At 43.7% G+C, this 22,436-nt stretch overlaps 1 long non-coding RNA gene across 2 annotated transcripts in view; it reads right to left on the minus strand.

The window, feature by feature from the left end:
- Positions 1 to 22,436, minus strand: part of LOC123279485 (uncharacterized) — a 154,030-nt gene that overhangs the window by 105,137 nt on the left and 26,457 nt on the right. The window contains exons 2-3 of one of the 2 annotated variants that reach the window (XR_011496531.1): positions 9,053 to 9,183; positions 5,089 to 8,200 (exon numbers count right to left, since the gene is read on the minus strand). This is a non-coding gene — a long non-coding RNA (uncharacterized lncRNA). Of the gene's footprint in view, positions 1 to 5,088; positions 8,201 to 9,052; positions 9,184 to 22,436 lie in introns of those variants that run through there. The other variant, XR_011496532.1, reaches the window with a different exon arrangement.

The raw sequence follows: 22,436 nt of genomic DNA on the forward strand, positions 1-22,436 counted from the left end.
CCCGTAGTAAATGGTCCACGAATGATAGCAATAAGTATTATTGTTAAAGCATGAAGGCCCACCACCACCTCTCTGTTTCTGTCTCTCTGTCTCTGACTCCATCTCTGTCTCTCTCCCTCCCACATAGACACACACACACACACGTACATCAAATGGAAAACCGAGGTCTAAAGAAATTTAAGGAGCCTGGATCTCACAGCTTGTGCATGGCAACACTGGAGATTCCAAGCTGGATCTTCTGCCTCCCTTCTCCCATGTTCTATCCTCCCAGGTCTGAGTAGAAAGACTCAGAAAGAGGACAACAGCTCCCGATAATTTGAGCACCTTCCTGCAATCATGCCCATAAATTGCAGAGGGGAGAGGTGGCATCTTCCTGTGTATCTAGAAAGCTTTATCCCACCTAAATTATTTTCCCACTGCCTGTGAACGATGCTGACCTTGCTTTGGAAACTGACCACATTTTAGCTGGAACAAGGTTGGTGCTCAACAAGGCCCACTAGGAGGGCCTTCTGATCACTTACACAACCGTAACTTTGATTGGTCAGTGTCCACGTCTCACTGGTTGTTGAATATTTTAACATTAATGTTTGTAAAAAGAGGTTTACAGAGCCCACAGAGGAATGGCATGCCCTCAACTGGGTCACAAAGTCAAACTCAACAGGTGAAGATGTCTCAGCATCTTTATGACTCCTCCTTAGATCTTCTATTCTTGACTCTCAAACCCACAACCCTAGCTCCCTTACCCACCTCACTTCCCATCCTGGAGAACCTATCTATCCAGCTGACTGTCCTTTTGAAAAACTAACATACAGGAGTGCTTGGATACCACCCATATCCAGATCTTCTCAGCACAGGGCCAGGAGGTCTCATGACTAGGTCCAGAGTGAGCCCTGATCAAGTGGGGGTGTGTTAGAACTCTGGACCACCAGCTGGTGCCATCCAGCAAAGGCAACTCCTTTCCTTTAAACTGGACCTTGATTTCAGACTCTGGCTGGGTCTACTCCAAACTGAATGTCTTGCCTTGGCTTCTGCCAAAAGCTGACTCTGAGAAAAGACCTGGGTGAAGGTAGCTTGTTTGGGAGATAATCTAAGGAAATATAGTGAGGGAACGAGTAAAGGATACGAGAAGGAAAGAAAAGCCTAGAAAGAGTGGGCTAATCAACAGATCACAGCTATGGGCACCTGGAACTCAATCCAGCCAGAAACCCTCTGAGAGACAGCATAAAACATAAACCTCAAACCTGACCCACCAAGTGGTGAAGAGGCCACACTATTCATCTATCAACTCCCACCCGCATGGCTTCAGGGTTGATCTCGGGAGAATTAACTCTCCAGTACTTCCACCCTTTCTGTGCGCTGGCAAGTATCTTCTGTGGCCGAGAAAGTCCTGGAGCAGAGGGAAGGAGGAAGGCATTAGGGTGTTCAGAAACTGTCAGCTGAAGCTACAGATGACCTCCTGGGGTGGCACAAATGATGTGGCTTCAGAACCAGCAGCATCTGCTGTCATGAACAAACTTCCTGAAATAGTACAGTTTTTCCCCAGGCTTTTAGGGTCCCTGTCTACCTGGAGCCTTTCTAATAGTAAGTTGTCCCTTCCACCCTCCCCTCCACTACCCTGGCCTTGATTTTTCTCTCTGAGAAAGGAGAAAGTACAAAAGTTAGACAGAATAGTGGTCAGCAAACTTCTCTCCCACACTTCACTCGCCGCATCTCCACTTTTATATGTCCAGCTTTTGTCTTGGGCTGGGTTCCCCAGAAAAGACCCAGAGATGAAAAATTATGTGTGCTAGTGATTTATTGAGAAAATGCACCCAGGGGAGACTCATAAGGAAGTTGGAGAAGACAGATCAGACAGGAGAAAAAGCAAAGGAAAGATATGATCTGCAGGGAGTGACCTCAGCCTGATCCCACGGGGAGCTCTGGCATGTAAGTTACGTCTCAGAGTTGTCCTGGCCTGCAGCAAGGGAGCTGGGCTCTCATCTTCCTGTACATGTGACTCATTAGTAAGGGCCACTCCAGAGGGATATAGATTTCCAGACCCTTCCAGCTTTCCACCAGTGTGGGCAAAGAGGGCTCCACTAGCCCAGCTGCAGTGCCTGTCATTGGAAATGAAAGTGCACCCAGTCTGGGGTTAGGGGGTTTGAGGGGAATCTGGATAGGGCACCAACACTATCTGCTACAGTTTCCAGATAAACTTTCGTTTGAACAAATCCTGCTGCTTGAAAAAGGTTTGATACCACTGGACTAGAGGATTTCTTGAGTCTTTGTTTGGTTTTTGTTTACCTCCCAACTCTGAAAGTCTGTAATTCTTCAACACAGAGCTGCAGACCACATGGTTTGGGGGACTGGGTACTAAATTATCCCATTAGGATTGGAAATAGTTCTTAAATCACTCCGTTAGAGTGCCTGAAGCAAAGGCCCAATCGTAGCTGGTGGCAGCAATTTCCAGGTCAGAAAAATCTAGTCACAGAAATGGAAGACTTACTGAATCTTACACATCAGAGATGACACACAGTAAAGTGGTCATTGCCATTGTCCCTCTCCCCATCCCTATCTCTCTTTCCTTCTCCTCTGAAGGTTTTGTCTAATAACAGGAATTGAGTAGGTGATGGTTCCCATGTTGCAAATTGTTCTTCACTGATGGTACATAATTGTACTTCATTTCCATTCAATAATTCTTTGGGATAAAACAAGATATGCAAAATGAGAAATGAAGATGAAATTGTGAGATGTCAAAAACATCTTAGAAAAGGTATCTAATTCTTTCTCCCGCTGGGTACAACTTTGAGGTTGGGTAAATTTTCTTGATTCTTAAAAAGAAAAATAACATATGAGGGAGTCCTTCACATTACTAAAACATTAAGGCTGGCTCAGTGGCATAGTGGTTAAGTTCTCACTTTCCACTTTGGCAGCACAAGGTTTGCGGTTTCTGATCCCGGGCCCAGACCTACACACCGCTCATCAAGCCATGCTGTGGTGGCATCCCATATACAAAATAGAGGAATATTCCCACAGTGGTTAGCTCAGGGACAATCTTCCTCCCCCCCCCCCCAAAAAAAAATTACAAAAACATTGACCTTAAATTTTAAAATATTTAGTGAGTTCACTCTCTCAACCATGTTTACTCCTAAGGGACTGTCCTATCCCATGACATAGTCATATTTTCTTAGAAAAAGGGTGACTTTTTCTAAGAAATATCTTATGTTTTTCATTCTCTGGAACATTTCACACTGGCAAACAGAATGACGTTAGAGGAGTTTGTTCATTTTGACTGTGCATAAAAAGGCAAACCTGTTCTTTCTTGTCAACAAGAGAAAATACAGGAAACATCTAATGGAATGTCAAAACAAATGAAATTATTCCTGCTTGTGAACACTTTGTGTAAGCAACAGCCAAAACTTGTGACAGTGAGACCTTGGTGACACTAATTTCACTCGTCCATTCGTCAAGTCATTACTGAGTGTCTTCTCTACACCAGCATTGTCCTGGGCTCTTGGGACACCGCAGTAAACAGATCTCCATGATGCCTTCAAATGCTGGAACATTAGTCCTGTCATTTTCTGAAGTTGGCACATGGATTGGAAAGATGTTCCCATTTTTAAATCTCTGCTGCTCTGATAAATGTTCTCTCAGGTTCCCAAAAGGAGAATTAATTTGGCGAAACAAATCAGTTGTTATTGCACTCATTGTTATGGTAATAGAGAAATTAGGTTTTTAATTAAGGCTGAGGAAGGATGCAAGAGCAGTAGGCAAATAAATGCCCACATGGTTTGATGCAGAAGGGACATGACAAGCCTCCTCTTTTGCTGCGGTGTCTAAAATTCTCTCCACTAGAGCAGCTTCTGTAGGTTGAGGTATTTTATCTAGGAGGCCCCAGCTACGTGCATCTTCTGCCTTGGAAATATGTTAGCACCCACCAACTTGGCATGAATGCGGATTTACTATCAGTCACTTTTAGGGAGGAACACAGCAGGTATGACTGTTTTGGAAATGATTAAGCTGAAGCTTCGAGAGGGTAAACAACACGTCCAGGTCACACAAATGTGAGATGATGTCAGGATTCAATTTCAGGCAGTTTGATTCCAGGACGCTTTGCCCGTTTAACTGGTATTAACTTTTAATACATAAAGAAGAGGTCCGGAAATGTCCAGTACATTTATCATCCATCTTTCTTTTTGGAAATCACTATGATATTTTAAATTACACAAGGAATGCATGTTAATTGGAAGAAGAAGGAGAATAACAAGAAATAAGGGGGGAAAGTAAAGGAAAATACAGAAGAAGCACAAAGGAAAACCTGCTATATTTCCACTATCCATAGACCATGTATTCTCAACAGGAATGATATGGTCCCTAAGGGACAGACACTGGTCCTCATGGGGAGAAAAACTTACTCTTTATATATGTAAAGCACAGATAGTCATACAATACATAAGCAGATAGATATACAGTATATCTGTGGTATTAAAATTTCATGGGGCGCAAAAATGGGGGTAAAAAAGGCCTAAAAAGGCTCAGAGAGGGGTGTGATACTTACAAGGAAATTTGAGAAATATTGCCATAGATAGCGATTTTAACATATTGGTAGCTATTTGTACAGATTTTTCTATGTATGCTATGTTTTCATTTTACAAAAATAAGATTATATGTACACGCTGTACCTTTCCATGTCAATAGACATTCTTCGTGGTAATATTTTATAGCACTAACAAAGCACTTTTGCATATAGTTTCTCATTTGACTCTTAAAATAATTGTGCAAAGACAGATATTTTTGTTACGCCATTCACTTTGTAGTTGAAGAAACTGAGGTTTAGAGTTGAATTAACTTGTCCCAAAGTCTCTTAGCCAATATAAATAGCAGAGCCAATAGCAGAGCCAAGATTCACGATTTGAATCTTAGTAGAAGATAAAAACAATGACAAACAAACACATAGAGACAGAGATTGGATTGGTGGTTATCAGAAGGGAAGGGGGGAGGAAGGAGGGTGAAAGGGTTGGTTAGGCACAGGTGTGTGGTGATGGCTCGTGTTTAGTCTTTGGGTGTGGACATGATGTCATCTACACAGGATTCTAAATATACTACGAGGTACACCTGAAAGTTATACAATGTTATAATCCAATACCGTAAAAAATAATAATAATAATAAAAGATTTGAATCCTACTTCTTAAGATGTTTGGGTTAATCTTGTGATTTTTTTTCTAGCCTCTTGAGTAGAAAGCTTAGTTCATTTATTTTAAATCTCTTATAGTTTTCTAATAAAAGCTATAAATTTTCCTCAGCTATCACTTAGGCTTCATCTCAAGGTTTGTATAGTTTCTCCATCAGACAGATACAAGAATATCTTCCAGGTCCTTCCAAACTGTTGCCAGGTTCCAATGAGATACTGTTGAGGGCAAGGACTTTGTGAAGCTTGAAGAGCCTTCCTTACCACACGATCTGGTTGCTACTTAGACAATGTTGACTATCTAGCCCTAAACGGGCCTTAAATAGATTTCTGGCCCTTGGTCTGGCCTCAGGAGGCCATAGCAGGTGTGCCCTCCCAGGTGAACTCCTTTACCTTGTTCTAGGTCCCAGGCGCAGTCCCCACACTCGGGATCCTGTTCCCAGAATGAGTGTGGTGGGAATTGAGGGGCTGACTGCTGGTTTAAATCAGCAGCAGGCAACGCGCAGAAAATAGGCCTTGAGAAAAAATGACAATAAGAAACATTGGTCTATAGTTGGACCATGAGTTTTATTAGAGATGTTTTTGTTTTGATCTTTTGAGAAGGCAGAGATGGAAGTTTTGCGTCCTGCTCAAGCCCTGCCAGCCATAAGGTAGAAAGAGAGTAGTATTGGCAGGCAGGCACCTGGGAACCAGCAGCTGAGGCTCTGCACAGAGCCGTCCTCACCTCCTGGAACCCTGATTCCTGCAATGTGTCCAGAGAGGGACTCCACATGTAATCTGACCAGCCCCTGATAAGTCACTCCAAACACACAGGCAGTCTTCCTCCGCTGTGGCTATACGTGGAGCTGGTTTGGTGTCTTCTCGGGGCCTTTCCCACTGCCCTCACTGGAGGCCCCTCCAGCCATCTTAGCCCAATTCAGGCTCTGCTCTTCCAGTGAGAAGTGCAGGAAAATATTCTGGTGTCTTGTGAAACTAGTTCAACTGGGAACTTGGCTACAAGCGTTGCTATGGCAACCTGAGCAGATGATTAGGGAGAAAGCTGTGCTTCCTGTTGGTATGTGGGATGTGATTGTGTGTGCACACGAGTGTGTGTGGCACGGAGGACAAGAATGATGTTACTACTAAGAAAGGCCTAGCCACTCCACATGAGGCCCTGGGATTGCCCCCTAAGCCATGTCCCTCGTTCCCAGTCAAGTGGACCCTGTATTCAATTGCAACCTCAATTTCAAGACAGCATGAGGTCAATCCTTTTCAAATTGTCTAGATTAGTTCTGTGCTTGTGGGAATCTTCCCCTCAAAGTGTGTTTCCACCAAGTTTTATTGAGGTATACTTTCTTCATAATCTCTCAAGCGAATGGACTACAGGCATCCATGGATGGATGGACGCCACACCCTCAACTTGGACATGTTGTTAATGGCAAGTGACAGGTATGCTTATAAGAATCAGATGCATCTTTGAATGTTAATTTACTTAATCTTTTTGAAATTAAGTCTAGAATTTCTACAAGGTGTATCATCAAACACAATTTACAGATTTTGAATCTCACGCAGTGCACTCGGTGTTTGTAAGAAGTTCTGCATCTTCAATACCAATTTATGTAATTAAAGGTTTTGGACACTTTGAGTAGTATTTACTTAATAAAACATTTTAAACTCTCAAGTGTAAAATGTCTGAATCATACGTAACTGAAAAAACGTGCAAGAAATGCCAAAATTGTAGATGTTTAAAATGAGAGACAAAATGAAACTCTCTACAGGTTCCTCTCCTCTCAGACATTAACAATTACAAGAGGTTTATTCGGTGCTTATTATGTACCAGGCTCTGTTCTAAGTATTTTATATGTTCTTATTCATTGAAATCTAACAATAACAGCACAAAGTAGGTATTATTAACTCTGTCTTACAGAAAAGAAAATGCAGACACAGAGAGAAGTTGCCCAAGTCAGAAGGCAGTCGAAGGCAAAACTGGGATGCGAACTCTGTGATCTGGCTCCCCCACCCTGTCTGATAACCCTCTCTGGGGTCCTCCCAGACTAGGGATCTGCCTGGGGGTGGGAGAAGGGATGGAGACACATGCTCAGAGCCCACCCGGCACTTTTCTCTATTGCTCTCTCTCCAGCTCTCTGACTCTTACCTCCTACAGATCTTATTTCCTTTGGGTGGGAAAACAAGTTCTTTCATCATCACGCACTCCTTCAGAAACGATTGTTTAGGGTATAAACTTTGGGCTAGTGGTATTCAAACAGTCTAGAATTTAAAAAGTCTTATCTCTCAAAGTTACTGGCTCTGCCATGAGCTTCAAAAGTCTGTTTCAAAACCCAAAGCTGAGCACTGGCTCATTTCTATCTCCACATGTCAGTCCGCTCCTGAGGAGATAAGACCCAGTCCCATGGTCTAATTTTAGCAGAGGAAGGACTAGATTAAAATGAATTAGCAAGAATGAGGATGCTTCAAGTAAAATTTCAAAATAATATTCCTCTACACATTGTACCTAGGAATAAACAAATTATTAATTGCATTTGTGAGAGATATACGAATAAGTAAATAGAGTGCATTAATATTTTAACTGTTCAGATGTGCTACCAGGGCACATACTATTCAAAGTAAAGCTGGTAGATCTATAAGCCCTTGGTGTCAGAGTGCTGTCTCTCAGCATCTGTTCTTCCTTTTAGAACAAAATCACCTGGAATTTCATCCATACAGCTAGAGACTACATTTCCCAGACTTCCTTGAGCAGGGTGCAGCCATTTCACCAAATTCCGGTTCAGGGCGCTTCTGTTTACTGGCCTTGTGAGATGGAACAGGTCATAGAGTCTCAATCACAGCACAAAAACACCACAAAGAACCATGGAGACAAGCCATTTAAAGGCAGGGGAGGGACGAAAGACAAGAATTGCACAGTGAGGTTCCCAGGCTCCCATGAGCCTTTGGAAGGGCAACAGCTTGCACACAGTCATCTGCTGGCTATAGAAAGTCCTTTACACTACCTCACAGCTCCTTCCCCTTCCCGTCCCCAAGCTTCAGCTGTTTGTCTGCAATGGGAAGATGATAATGCATAAGTAGTAGACAGAATGGATGACCCCCAAATGCCACGCCACCCCTCCCCCATTGAGTAGCTGCAAGTAGTTTGAAAAATTGACCCTCCAGAGGCTGACCCTGATTAGTCTCAGCCAATCATAATAATCCCATTTCCCCTGCCAGTGATTGATTCAGCAGCCCAGGCCTAAGCCAGCCGGCACTCAGCATTCTCTTGGTACACAGTTATTGGATAAGGCATGGGCACATGGCCTAGGCTAAACCAATCAGAATTAAGGGAAAGATTTTTGTTTGTTGGCAAGGGAGAGGTGCCCTCTCTCTCCCTCCTTCCCCTCCCTCTCCCTCTCTCCAAACGTGAAGGAGAAAGCCTGCAGTGCTGAGACCAATAGCCGTCCTACAGCCTAATTACTCTTGTCCTGGGTTGTTGTGAGCTTAAATGAGGCAACACAGGTAAAGCATCTAGCACAGTGCTCAGCCCATCGTAAGTGCTCAAATAACAAGAGTTCATCAAGCAGTTTGTCCACTCTACCCTGGCTCATGAGAAAATTGCTCCCTCCTATCTTAGTCAAGGTGTAAGGTTTAACTTTCTGGCCCATTCCATGCAAATAGTTCAAATTCCCCACCCTCTGTTCAGAGGAGCTTTAGAGGGTCCTAGTGGATTGTCTTCCAGCTGTAGACCAGTGGGCGTCCACACTTAAGGAGAAGTGAACACAGCTCCCTTCCACCCCATTCTTCATCCTAAATCCAGAAGAAATTTCCCTCCCCATCACTCTGAGCATTCACAGTCCCTCTGTGCGCTTCCTCCCCAGTCCGCCTTTTCTTCCCCTGCCCACCAGCCCCAGCCTTACCTGGTTTGGGAGAGCAGAGAAGCTTGTTCTGCAGGACACATTCTAACTTTTCTGTTGGCCACTGTGGCTTACAACTTCCTTAAGTTTTTGTTTCTGCCTCATTAGGGGAAAAAAAGTGGTTTTCAGGGTACCTATGAGAGAAAAGGTTTTCAGGATACCTGTGAGGGGCAGGAAAAAAATAACAGTATACATATAGATAGAGTTTCCACCCTTTTGAGGAACAAATGCATTCACCCATTTGAAGCATCTAACACAGCGTCTGCCTCATTACAAGGACCTAATCATAATAGCTATTACAATTTGTGATAGATTCATTGTAAACATGGCCCAAATTCTCTATCTCTTCTCTCATCTTCACCCCTTTGCAGTGTGACTTTGCTGCTCCTCCCACCAAGAGGTGGAGACTACTTCTCCACCCCTTGAATCTGGGCCAGCTCGTGATCTGCTTTGGCCAATAAGCTGTGGTGGAAGTGATGGAGTGCCAGTACTGAGTGAGGCCTTCAAGTGGCTTTGCAGGTTTTTCTCTCCCTCTTAGAACTCTGCCCAGCTACCATGAAAATAAGCCCAAAGTAACCTGCTGGAGGATGAGACACCACGTGGAAGACAGACAAGCCATGCCACTGCCTGTGGATGCATAGGTAAGCCCAACTGCTATCAACAGAGCTTGCACAAGATTAGCAGAACTGCCCAGCCAACCCACAGATTCACAACCTGAGAGAAACATTTACTATTGTATGCCACTGAGGGTTTTCTGATTGTTTTATCATACAAAATAATTGTGGCAATAGCTAACTGATGTGTTTGGTTTTTATTATTATTATTCTTTTCAGCAGGCAGTTGGCTGGAGAGAAAAGAGTAATTCTGTGGGCAGGCTGGCTGAACGCTGCTCAGGCAGACAGCGTCCCCTGGACAAGTTGGCCATGGATTGGGGAGGTGGAGAGAGACCAGGAAGGAGCAGCAGCATCTCCTGTCTTTGCAGCTGTGGCCTCCCGTAGTTCACTGGTATTCAGAGTTTTGCTTACGTGCACATCTCGAAAAGAACTTGGAAAAACAATGCACCCCATCACATATTTTTTAATCCATGTGTAAAAGTTTTTATCATAAGTTTAGTGATTGCAAGGGATATAATTTTCTTTTGCTGAAAATATTGACATTTAAACATAAAACTATCAGTCTTTCAAAACATTAAAGGTAATCTAGAGCTCATAATAATTTCATGATCTCTATCACCAAATTTAAAATATATAAATAAGCTCTTCTTCACTATTGAGAAATTTTTTTTTTAATTTTTTTATTTTTTTCCTTTTTTTTTCTCCCCAAAGCCCCTCGGCACATAGTTGTACATTCTTCGTTGTGGGTCCTTCTAGTTGTGGTATGTGGGACGCTGCCTCAGCGTGGTCTGATGAGCAGTGCCATGTCCGCGCCCAGGATTCGAACTGACGAAACACTGGTCCGCCTGCAGCGGAGCGTGAGAACTTAACCACTCGGCCACGGGGCCAGCCCCCACTATTGAGAAATTTTACATCTTTCTTTTTTCTTCTTGAATTAATATTTCTTTTCTACTTCCTTCACAAACCTTTAACATAATTTAACATAGTTTTAAAATTTGAAAATCTTTTATTGATCATCCTATCATATGTAAAAAATATATTAAATATATATTATAATACATTAAAAAATATATTTTATTCTTGTGACCTTAAGCTCTCCATGTTTAAAAAATTGCTTTTGGATGGAATTATCACACAACTGATCAAAACTGCAAAAAAATTACCAATTTTGATAATTTTTTAAACATAAAAAGTTAAATATAATTGGAAATGCATCTTCTAGTGAGATTAAATATGATCCAACTTTTCATATGCATTTAATGAAAGAGAAAGGTATATTCTGCTGAAAATTAATCATGCAAATTAATTCCATAGAATAATATTGTTCTTGTTAATAGGAGGTAGAAAAGATTAAATATTTTATCTGGTAAAGTAAAATGAGCATTAGCTATCACTGGATTATTTCATGATATGGTTTTTTTTTTAATTGAGTTATTGATAGGTTACAATCTTGTGAAATTTCAGTTGTACATTAATGTTTGTCATTCGTGTTGTAGGTGCACCACTTCACCCTTTGTGCCCACCCCCCACCCCACCTTTCCCCTGGTAGCCACTAATCTGCTCTCTTTGTCCACATTTTTAAATTCGTCATACAAGTGGAGTCATACACAGACTATCCTTCTCTAGCTGGCTTATTTCACTTAACATAATTCCCTCAAGGTCCATCCATGTTATTGCAAATGGAATGATTTTGTTCTGTTTTGCAGCTGAGTAGTATTCCATTGTATATATGTACCACATCTTCTTTATCCATTCATCTGTTGATGGGCACTTAGGTTGCTTCCATGTCTTGGCTATTGTAAATAATGCTGCAATAAACATTGGGGTACATAGGACTTTAGGAATTGCTGACTTCAAGCTCTTTGGATAGATACCCAGTAGTGGAATGGCTGGATCATATGGTAGTTCTATTTTTTATTTTTTGAGGAATCTCCATTCTGTTTTCCGTAGTGGCTGTACCAGTTTGCATTCCCACCAGCAGTGTATGAGGGTTCCTTTTTCTCCACAACCTCTCCAACCTTTGTTACTATTAGTTTTAGATATTTTTGTCATTCTAATGGGTGTAAGGTGATATCTTAGTGTAGTTTTAATTTGCATTTCCCTGATGATCAGCGATGATGAGCATCTTTTCATGTGCCTATTGGCCATCCATATAGCTTCTTTGGAGAAATGTCTGTTCATGTCTCCAGCCCATTTTTTGATCGGGTTGTTTGATTTTTTGTTGTTAGTTCTTTATATATTATGGATATTAAGCCTTTGTTGGATATATGACTTGCAAATATTTTTTCCCAGTTAGTGGGTTGTTTTTTTGTTTCAATCCTGTTTTCATTTGCCTTGAAGAAGCTCTTTAGTCTGATGAAGTCCCATTTGTTTATTCTTTCTATTGTTTCCCTTCTCTGAGAAGACATGGTGTCCGAAAAGATCCTTTTAATACTGATGTCAAAGAGTGTGCTGCCTACGTTTTCTTCTAGAAGCCTTATGGTTTCAGGTCTCACCTTTAGGTCTTTGATCCATTTTGAGTTTATTTTGGTGAATGATGAAAAAGAATGGTCAATTATATAAAGGATTTTAAATTACCTTACTGAATAGTGTACACTGCATCCAAAATAAATCACCTAAAACTTTTATCTGTGGGTTTTATCTACTGTGTCTTGAGAGTAGTGACTGTCTTGGCAAGCCTTTCAGCTATGCTCAAGTGAGTCAGCATCACTAAGCTACGTGCTTGTGCTGTGCTATGGTGCTCTTCCTTTCGGCGAAGACCTGACCTGGGACTAACACTGAGTGTAGTCGGAAAGTGTTATTACATTTCAATACATTTTTAAAAGCTGAGCTCTTTTTTCCTTAGCAGTTAATGCTTCTGACTGATGCTCTCTTTGCTTTGCTGCCATTGGACCCTCCTTCGAGAAGGAAAACTGTCTTGGCTCCCACCACTCATGCTACCATATGTCTGTTTTCAGAACAGTGTAACTTGTCAAAATACTGTTTCTCAGACCATCCTCCCCTTAACACAAAATGTATAAGATGGGGAAATATGAGAGTCCAAGGGGCAATTGGATCTTGATGAAGCAGTAAAAGACTCTTCCTCTTATTTTTCTCCATTCTCCCTCAGGTTTCACATCTTGTGGCAATGTACCATAGTCAGATTGGGGGTAAGTGAGGCATATGCCTTTTTGCTTTTTTTTTTTAATAATAAGAACAAATTTTGCAAAATCAGAGATGTTCTCATGTAAATCAAACAGGAAAATTGTGTGTGTATAAATTAAGAATCGAGGGGCAGCCTGGTGGCATGGTGGTTAAGTTCACACGCTCCACTTCAGCAGCCTGGAGTTGACAGGTTCGGATCCCAGGAACAGACATAGCACCACTCATCAAGCCTTGCTGTGGTGGCATCCCACATAAAATAGAGCAAGATTGGCACAGACGTTAGCTCAGCGACAATCTTCCTCAAGCAAAAAGAGCAAGATTGGCAATAGATGTTAGCTCAGGGCCAATCTTCCTCACACACACAAAAAAAGAATCTAGAAAATTATTCCCTAAAACAACCTATGCTCAGTACCCCTTGGACCTTTTTCATGGGCTCCTAGGGGCTACTGCTTTCATTCACTTGGTGCTTTCTATCTGTACAGTAGGCTCTTGCATCCATCATCTCATCTGATCCTGCCATATTGGTTTGAGGGGAAGGGCAAGGACTCTCATATCCATTCTACAGATGTGCAGACAGAAGCTCAGGAACATTAGGTGACTGTCCCAGAGCCATGTATGTAGTCAGGGATAGTATCAGGATCCCAAATCCAGTGCTCAGACCTCTCAGCCCATAGATTAGGGCTTGTCCTGGATGCTTTGTGTTGGCTGAGTGTCCACTGTGGCCAGCCACTGGGCCGGACTGGGAGGTGTGGCACCTAGAGTGCCTGCATCCATGGGGCTCCAGCCAGGGGTGAAATAATGTCGGTAAGCTGTTCATGAAGAAATATATCTATAGGGATCAACTGATCAATAGATGGATGGATAGATAGATAGGGACAGAGAGAGAATAAGAAATTATGTAATGCTTGTTAGGACTAAAGATTCTCAGCACAAGAAAAAAGATACAAATATAAAAATTTAGTAGAAAACCATATAATCCTAAATTTAAGTGGGAAATAACAGTAGGAACTCATGATTTATTTCTCTTTCTAAAAAATGTTTGCTTCCTACCTCTGTCCATTGGTAACTGTCCATTGGAAACAATGACAACTCAGTAGCAGTAAGCATACCTAATGCCCTCATATCTACCAGTTTACAGGAAGTACAGAGGACAGAGGAACGTGCTAAACATCACAATGAAGACGCAACCAGCTAAGACCAGAACATGGAACTTCTGCAGGCCAAATACCCTGATTTCTTCAACACATGAATGGCGTAAGAAAATGGGGGAAAGGGTGTTAGAGCTAAACAGTCAGCCAAATACAATGTGTAGGCCTTGTTTGAATCCTGCTTTAAAGAAAATAACTCTAAAAAGACATATTTGAGACAATCCAGGAAATTTAAACACAGATTGGGTATAAAATGATGTTAAGGACATATTATTTTATTAGGTGTTATAATGTTATTAAAGTTGTGGAAAATGTCTTCACTTATTCAAGATACATATGTAAGTATTTACAGACAAAATGATATGGTGGTTGGAATCCACTTTGAAATACCACATCAGTGTGGATAGGAAGTAGGTAAGGGGAGGATAGAAGAAATAGCAATTAAGTAAACACCATCTTAAAGTGCTCAAAATGGGGCCGGCCCTGGGGCCGAGTGGTTGAGTTCATGTGCTCCGCTGGGGCAGCCCAGGGTTTGGCCAGTTTGGATCCCGGGTTCAGAAATGGCACTGCTCGTCAGGCCACGCTGAGGTGGCGTCCCACATGCCACAACTGGAAGGACCCACAATGAAAATATACAACTATGTACTAGGGGGATTTGGAGAGAAAAAAGCAGGAAAAAAATTAATAAAGTGCTCAAAAAGGAGTGCTTTCCTAAAGACACCTAACCAAACCAGAAGTGGACACTGTGGGTGCCCTACTCAGACCTCCTACCAGGCAGGTATACCCATCCTCCAGCTGCTGAGTGTTACTGCCGCCCCTTCTCTGGAAAACTCTCCTTGGACAGCTGAACAGTGGTCATCTTGCCAGGAGCTTAGGCATGACCCCACCCCCCAGGCTACCAGCCAATGACTGACTTACACAGGGGCACAAAACACAGGCACCCTTGTCTCAAAGTGGAAACAACTCTGTAGTGCTGTTCACCCTCCAGAGCTCCCCACAGGATCAGGCTAAAGCAGACTCCAGCTCTGACTGCATCCTTTATAGGTCCATCCCCTGCCCCATCCGACTTCCATCCCTCCCTTTGCCCTGAGAGCTCACTGGGAAAAAATCATGTGCAGAAAAACACCCATCTCATGTTCTGCTTGTGACAGACTTGGTCTGGAGAAGTGGGCAAGGTTGTCCTCCATGGGAAAGTAGAGGATAAAGCTAAGGACCAACCAAGTTGGACTGGAAGGATTACAGAGAAATTGCTAGGTGTGTGTGGTTGGCGGAGGGGGGATGGGATTAGTTATACCAATAACATAGAAGGACTTGGGCATAAGGATGTCAGCAGCAGGAGGAGACACCCTGCACCTGCAAATTTCCCTTTAGAGCTCCCTCATCCAAGCAGAAAAGGAGCTCCTGCCAGTGACCCTTTAATTCCAGGGGCTGGGTGGGGGAGCAGAAGGGAGTCAGCAGGCTCATTGAGCACACTGGGGCAGAACCTCATCTGGGGCTCCAAAGACCTGTCTCCTCAGTGCCCAGAAAGTCTCTGGAAGCCACCTGAGCCGTGGTGTCTGGGATTCACTTGACGCTGCTCTCTGGCTAGAATGGACATTTGTGGTTCCATCCGCTTAGAACAGCATCCCTCTGCTCCTGGGAAATGTTCTTCCACCCTCTTTCTAGTGAAGGCTGCCCAAAATAGTACGTCAACCTAGACATAGTGATTGGTTCAGAGACAGGCACATTACTAAGCCTAGACAAACAGGGCTACAATTTTCAACTTAAAGAAACACAAAGTATTTAATATCCTAACTAGGTCATACATTTACTTTGTTCAAAAATCAAAAAGTCTAAAAAAGCTATAAGGTATAGAGTAAAAGTCTTATTTCCTCCCTTTCCCCAGTTCCCCTCCCATAACCAGGTACTCTGGGTACATTCACAAATAAATACAAATTTATTACCTCGCCCTCCTTTTGTTACACAAATGGTCGCATAAAGTACACATTTTCTGCTCCTAGAATTTTTTTCTCTTAGCATTGTATCTTGGTGGAGATCTTTCCACCTCAGTATGTGAAGTACTTCCTGACCTATATTTTTTTAACAGTATAGCTGCAGAGGATTCTGTTGAATATACGTACTGTACTTTATTTAATCAGTGCCCTTTCAATGGACATTTAGGTTATTTCCTATCTTAGCTATTTCAAACAATGCAGCCAAGACTAACCTTGTACATATGTTGTCTTACATGTCTGAAAATGTATGTATGCCTAGAAGTGGGTTTGCTTGTCTTGATACATATGGGCTAAGTTCCCTCCATAGGAGTTGTACCAATTTTTCACTCTCACTTGCAAACTTTCAGATTATTGCCAATCTGAAAAGTTTAAAAATGGCATCTTGGGGCTGGCCCAGTGGCGCAGCAGTTAAGTGCACACATTCTGCTTTGGCAGCCCGAGGTTCGCCGGTTCGGATCCCGGGTGTGGACATGGCACTGCTTGGCAAGCCATGCTGTGGTAGGTGTCCCACATATAAAGTGCCAGAAGATGGGCACGGATGTTAGCTCAGGGCCAGCCTTCCTCAGCAAAAAGAGGAGGATTGACAGCAGTTAGCTCAGGGCTAATCCAACAACAACATCAATAAAGGCTTCTTAAGGTAGTTTTAACTTTCAGCATGTTTTACCTTTGCATCGGAAGATATCAGACGCTTGCAAAGCTGTAAGGAGGGGACCCAGGCTGTCCGCAGCCATACCTCAGCCACGTGGAGAAGGACAGTTTGGGAGATGGTCAAACAAAGGCCAAGAGAAGCAGAACTGAGAGACAGAAAGGGGAGGGACTGTCCCTGGCTCCAGACACGCAGCCCTCTCCCCATCCATGGGATTACATTAGCCAGTGACTCCCCTTTTCTGATTTAAGCCAGTTCAAGCTGGGGTTCTGTTGACCCACATCCAGATTGACAGTGCACAAGCAGCCCCTCCAGGCCACCATGGTGTGGTTGCAAGTGGACCTGTCAGCTGCCTGGCCAGGAACCAGAGCACCTGTGAAAAATTGTGGGTACAGTACAGCCACTGAGGAAAACCGTTTGACGGTTTCTAATAAAGTTAAACATATACCACCCTATGGGCCAGCAATTCCACTCCTAGTATGTGCCCTGTGGAAATGACTGCATATGTCCCCAAAAAGATATAGTTGCTTTGGTCATAATAGGTAAACACTGGAAATTACCCAAATGCCCATCAACAGGAGAATAAAAAACAGTCAAACAAACTGAGGTATTTCTTTTGAGGAAATACCACTCAGCAAGAAAGATAAATAAACTACCGATACACACAACATGGAAGAATCTCACAGACAATGTTGAGCAAAAGTCAGACATAAAAGAATACGTCTCATATGGTTCCCTTTTTATGAAGTTCAAGAAAAGGCAAAACTAATCTATATCGACGTGGTTGGAATAGTTGTTGCCTTTGCAGGGGGCACTTCCTGGAAGAGGGCGTGAGGGCACTTTCTGGGATAATGAAAATGTTCCACGTCTTGATTGGTGTGATGGTTACATTGAGTGTTTGCTACTGTCAAAATTCATCAGAGGTATATTTTTTTCATTATATCTCAAAAAAAAGAAACGAAAAAAACATTATCAACAACAAAACAAACCATTCTAGGAAACAGCAGCAAAAAGTGTGGGGGCTCATTTCCACCAGCTCCAGGTAACCTTGAATCCATTCTGGTTGGGGTAACAGCCCTGTGGGTAGGGGGAGAGGTCTCCACTTCTTGCGCTTTGCTGTGGATCTACAGCTCTCCGTGAGTCACCCTCAGGAGCAGCCTCTCTCACAGGGCTTTGCTGCTCAGACAGCTGCCCTTGCCTCCCAGACAGCTGAGGGTCTGGAGGTGGGACTGCTGTCCAGGCAGCCCACAGCTGGAGGTCAGACCCACGTCCCCATCCTGGCTGACTCTCTGAGCCCGTGTGAATGGGATGATAATGGCTCCCTTGCAAGGTCATTTTGGGGATTCCAGCTATCAGGATACAGGGTCTGAAATCATCTGTTCTGTACACATGGCAACTATTTTATTATTTGTTAGCAGGAGCTGCATTGACCGAGTTTGAGGCCTTGGCTTGCAGGGGTGAGGGAGGGGCTGGGGAGAGGGCGGGGAAGTTTTGTGCTCACCAAGCTGAGTCCTTGAATATTACTCTCCAGGATTAAGTAAAAGCTCTGCAGCAGACTTCATTTCCATTGGCTCCCACCTGCTTCCAGCAATTAGAGGATCATTTGGAATAGGAGATTTGCATCTGAAGCCTCATTCACACCTTCCTGCAAATGCCCGCAATCCATCTCCTTACCTTCTAAGAGGAGGACATCAAAGGGAGCGTGGAGAGAGGGAAGGCTGGACGGAGTAGACTTTCACCAGGAGGACAGTACTGACGGGACAGAAGGGTCAAAGGGAGAAGGAAGGAGGTGTGGAGAGGTCCTTAAGGGAGATGGGAGAGCAGCAGAGACCAGGGGCCCCCTGTGCTGTTTGGGTGAGGACCAGGGACGCAGCAGAGCCTGCAGACTGCATAACACAGGATCATGGCTAGTGAGCACAGAAAGTGTGGCTGGTATGACAGGAAAACTCTACTTTTAATATTATTTAATTTTAATTCAAGTGACAACTGAAAATCTGAAGCAAGATAAAAATACTTTCCATTGAACACAACTTTGATATTATTACATATTTCGTACTTTTTAAATTGTTAAAATTTGTTTCACCTGGTTGTTTTTGTTTGTTTGTTTGTTTTTGAGGAAGATTAGCCATGAGCTAACTACTGCCAGTCCTCCTCTTTTTGCTGAGGAAGACCAGCCCTGAGCTAACATCCATGTCCATCTTCCTCTATTTTATACATGGGACGCCTACCACAGCATGGCTTTTGCCAGGCGGTGCCATGTCTGCACCCGGGATCCAAACTGGTGAACCCCGGGCCGCTGAGAAGTGGAATGTGTGAATTTAACCACAGCGCCACGGAGCCAGCCCCCTCACCTGGTTGTTTTTAATGTGGCTACTAGAAAATTGAAATCATATAACAGGCTCATTTCATGTTTCCATGGAACAGGGCCATCCTAAGATGTCAATACACCGGCTCCATTCAGTCCTGGCTCCTTCCAGTAGGTAGGGTTGGGTTCTAAGCAACGTGGTGGTCTTTCTTTTAGGTGCATCCCTCTGACCGTGTTCGCCATAAGCTCTGCTGTTGTGGTTGGCTCATCTAACGAAGTCATCCAATCAGTAGTTTAAGAAAATAAACAAACAGATAAACAAGCGCATAAAGGAGGGGGACCCTGGGCGGTGTTATCCGTGTGTGCCTTCCCCTAAGTGCACTAGGAACACAGTTCTGATCTTTACCGTGAGGCATGGGAGGGGTAGGGTCCAATTTGAATTTTTAAAAATATCACTCAGGGGGCTGGCCCCGTGGCTGAGTGGTTAAGGTCGCGCGCTCCGCTGCAGGCGGCCCAGTGTTTCGTTGGTTCGAATCCTGGGCGCGGACATGGCACTGCTCATCAAACCACGCTGAGGCAGCGTCCCACATACCACAACTAGAAGGACCCACAACGAAGAATACACAACTATGTACCGGGGGGGCTTTGGGGAGAAAAAGGAAAAAAATAAAATCTTTAAAAAAAAAAATATATCACTCAGGCTGCCCCTGGGAGAATGAACTGAAGGAAAGGGAGCGAAAGTCGAGGGCCCAGTGCGTAGGCCTCTGCAGCAGTCCAGGCAAAAGTTGTTACTGGCTGCTCTAAGCTTACCGTGAGAAGGATTTTGCATTAAACAAAACAAAGTGATAGGAAAATAACTATAAATAAGCATCACTTTCCACCAAGTTCAAGGATAACTTTTTCTAGTTCTTCTTTTAAAAAGGCAGGGTGTCCTGGGTTGTCCACCCAGCCATGAGCCCCCCATGTTCACTGGTGGCCCCTGGGGCCCTGGCACCCAGCTCCTCTCTGGGATACTGCTGTCCCAGCACAGGCCCCAGCAGAGAGGGATGTGAGGGAACAACTTCTGTTGTGACTGCTCAACTCTTCCTTCCTGTAACTCCACCAGCCCTAGCTCATCAAAGTCCCAGCCTCCTCTTTGCCCAGCCCCTGGCCTCCAGGCTGGACCTGCCCATACAAGGAGGCCCATTTCAGAGCTGTTCATGGATGGTTTTGTAGATATCCAGCCAGACAACAATGCATGTGGCTCTGCCGCTCATTGGGAGGCAAGAGGAGGTCTCACAACATATGTCTAATTATTTCTGTCATGTAAAACACTGCCGGGAATTGCTTTCAGCCACCTCAAACCTCTCAATGATTCTCAAATGTAACATGCGTAAGAAACACCTGGGATGTTTCATAAAATGCATATTCCTAGGACATGGATGGCACAGAAGGCAACGCCAAATTGAGTAATTAAGGAGCGTTTAATAAAGGAACTATTTACAAAGTATGAAAAAGACTAAAGGGAACAGACAAAGGATGATATAAGAGTGGGACCTGTTGCCATCCCTAGGTCTCCAGGGCCGAGCAAAGGAAACTAGAAAGGAAGAGTTGTTGGAAAGACAGGCCTGAAAGGAGCCGTGGCCTTGAGTAGAGGGCAGAGCAGGAGGGAACCAAGGGAATAAACCCCAGGACCTCACCCTCCTCCTGTCCTCTGGATCTCTCACTGGTGCCTTCCATCAACTGGAGAGCAAGGGGGCCATTAATGCTGCCTCGACACACAGCCGCCTGCCAGGCTCCCACCAGGGGGACGTTAGAGAGTGGATCTGAAGAGACAAACTGAAAATATCCTGGCCTGTGTTCAGAACAAGAGTGATTGCCAACCTGATAACTTCATTGGATTACCTGGTAAATTCTAGATGCCACAGTTTAACGGCAATATTGGCGAACTGGCGACGAACAAGAAAAGAGTGATGAGGGTGCTAGGAAGTTAAGTCATTGTAAGGATGATTTTACAGAAATAGGAATATTTAGTCTGAAGACAAGATTTGGGAGGGATAGCCAGTAACTATCTGGTTTAACTGGTTTGATCTGATTTGACCTCTTTTGACAAGTTTAACTGATTTGAACTGCTTCACAAATGCGTGTCAAATCTTTCCTTTTTCTAATTAATTGAGTACACATAAACCTGATGAACAGTTGGTCCAGTATATCCCTCGTGAGGCTTCCCATCCACCCAAACTGGGTTGTCCCAGAAGCCCAGAGGGTTACTCAGTAGCAAAGGAATCAGCCTTCTCTGATCCTGCATGAGGGACCTGGAATCAGGGTGTCCCATGACAACCACTGTTTCTCACTGCCACAGACTGTGGCTATTGGAGCTGGGACCCACACCATTCCTTGGATGCTGGTGCACAGGGATAGTCCCTGTGCAAGCACAGCAGGTCCCAAACTCAAGCGCCAAGGTAATTGCTCCTTTAATGCACATTCACACCCCTGGTCTCTTCCCCAGGGCGGCCATGGGCAAGCTGGCCTCAAGAGAGCTCAGGCAGTTCTCATTCCAGTACCTGCCACATTACAGACTATCTGGAAGAAAAAAACTTTTTCTCCACCCTCTTATGTTCTGTACTTGGGGATCTGCAAATCAAACTGACAAAAGACAGATTAGTAAGAGAAAAGATGGATTTTTATTTACATATGTATATGGGAGTTCACAGAAAGATGTGACCCAGGTTAGAAATTTGGAGCTTATCTAACACCTCAATAGGAGATGAGAAGGGGAAGGGGGCGCTTCTGGGAGAACAAATAACTTCCTAGAAGGGGGCAGAAAGGGCACTTATGGAAAAACAAACGACTTTCTGGAAATAAATGGATCCTTAGGAGAAGAGATGGGACTATGACAGTTTTGTGACAACACCTGTTTGAGTGTGGGGCTGACCTCTCGTCTTTGAGAAGCTTAGAGCGGTTCGCAGGGAGGGGACTTATGACAGTCGAGTTATGGGGAGGCTCTGCTTTTATGCAGATGTTGGGTTTCAGGAAATCAAATTCCTTGAGCTCAAAATAATTGTTACGCCAAAGTGGCATATTTTGGGGTGGCAGATCCTGACCCCCTTCAACGCTCAGAAGTTGGTTCTTCTCTGGTTCTCCTTCCCCACCCACCTGTCTGAGTACCTGTAAGTCAGGCTGATTTGTTTTCAAACCTTTAAAAAGCAACATGTTTTGAAAAATGCTTTTCCTTTGACAACTGGGCCTACTCTCCTTAGACCTAGCCTAGAGAGAAAGCTGGCCTCAGAGGCACGAGGTAGCTCTCTAACCCAGGTACATTCTCATAGATGACAACTTCCTTTCACTAAAAAGACAATGAGAGCCAAGTACAAGCCCTGGCAAGGCGCTCCAGCAGTGCGCCATCTTCCCACAGAGTTACTCAGCACATTTTGGACAGAACAACACGTAGCCCCTCATATTTTGGGGTTACAGGGACAGAATACTCAAGAAGTGAAAGAGGGTGACAGATTTCAATTCAATAATAGAAAGAAATTTATAATGATTAAAGCTGTTCC

The sequence above is a fragment of the Equus asinus genome, chromosome 21 (assembly GCF_041296235.1).
Source record: "Equus asinus isolate D_3611 breed Donkey chromosome 21, EquAss-T2T_v2, whole genome shotgun sequence".
Taxonomy (NCBI): Eukaryota; Metazoa; Chordata; class Mammalia; order Perissodactyla; family Equidae; genus Equus; species Equus asinus.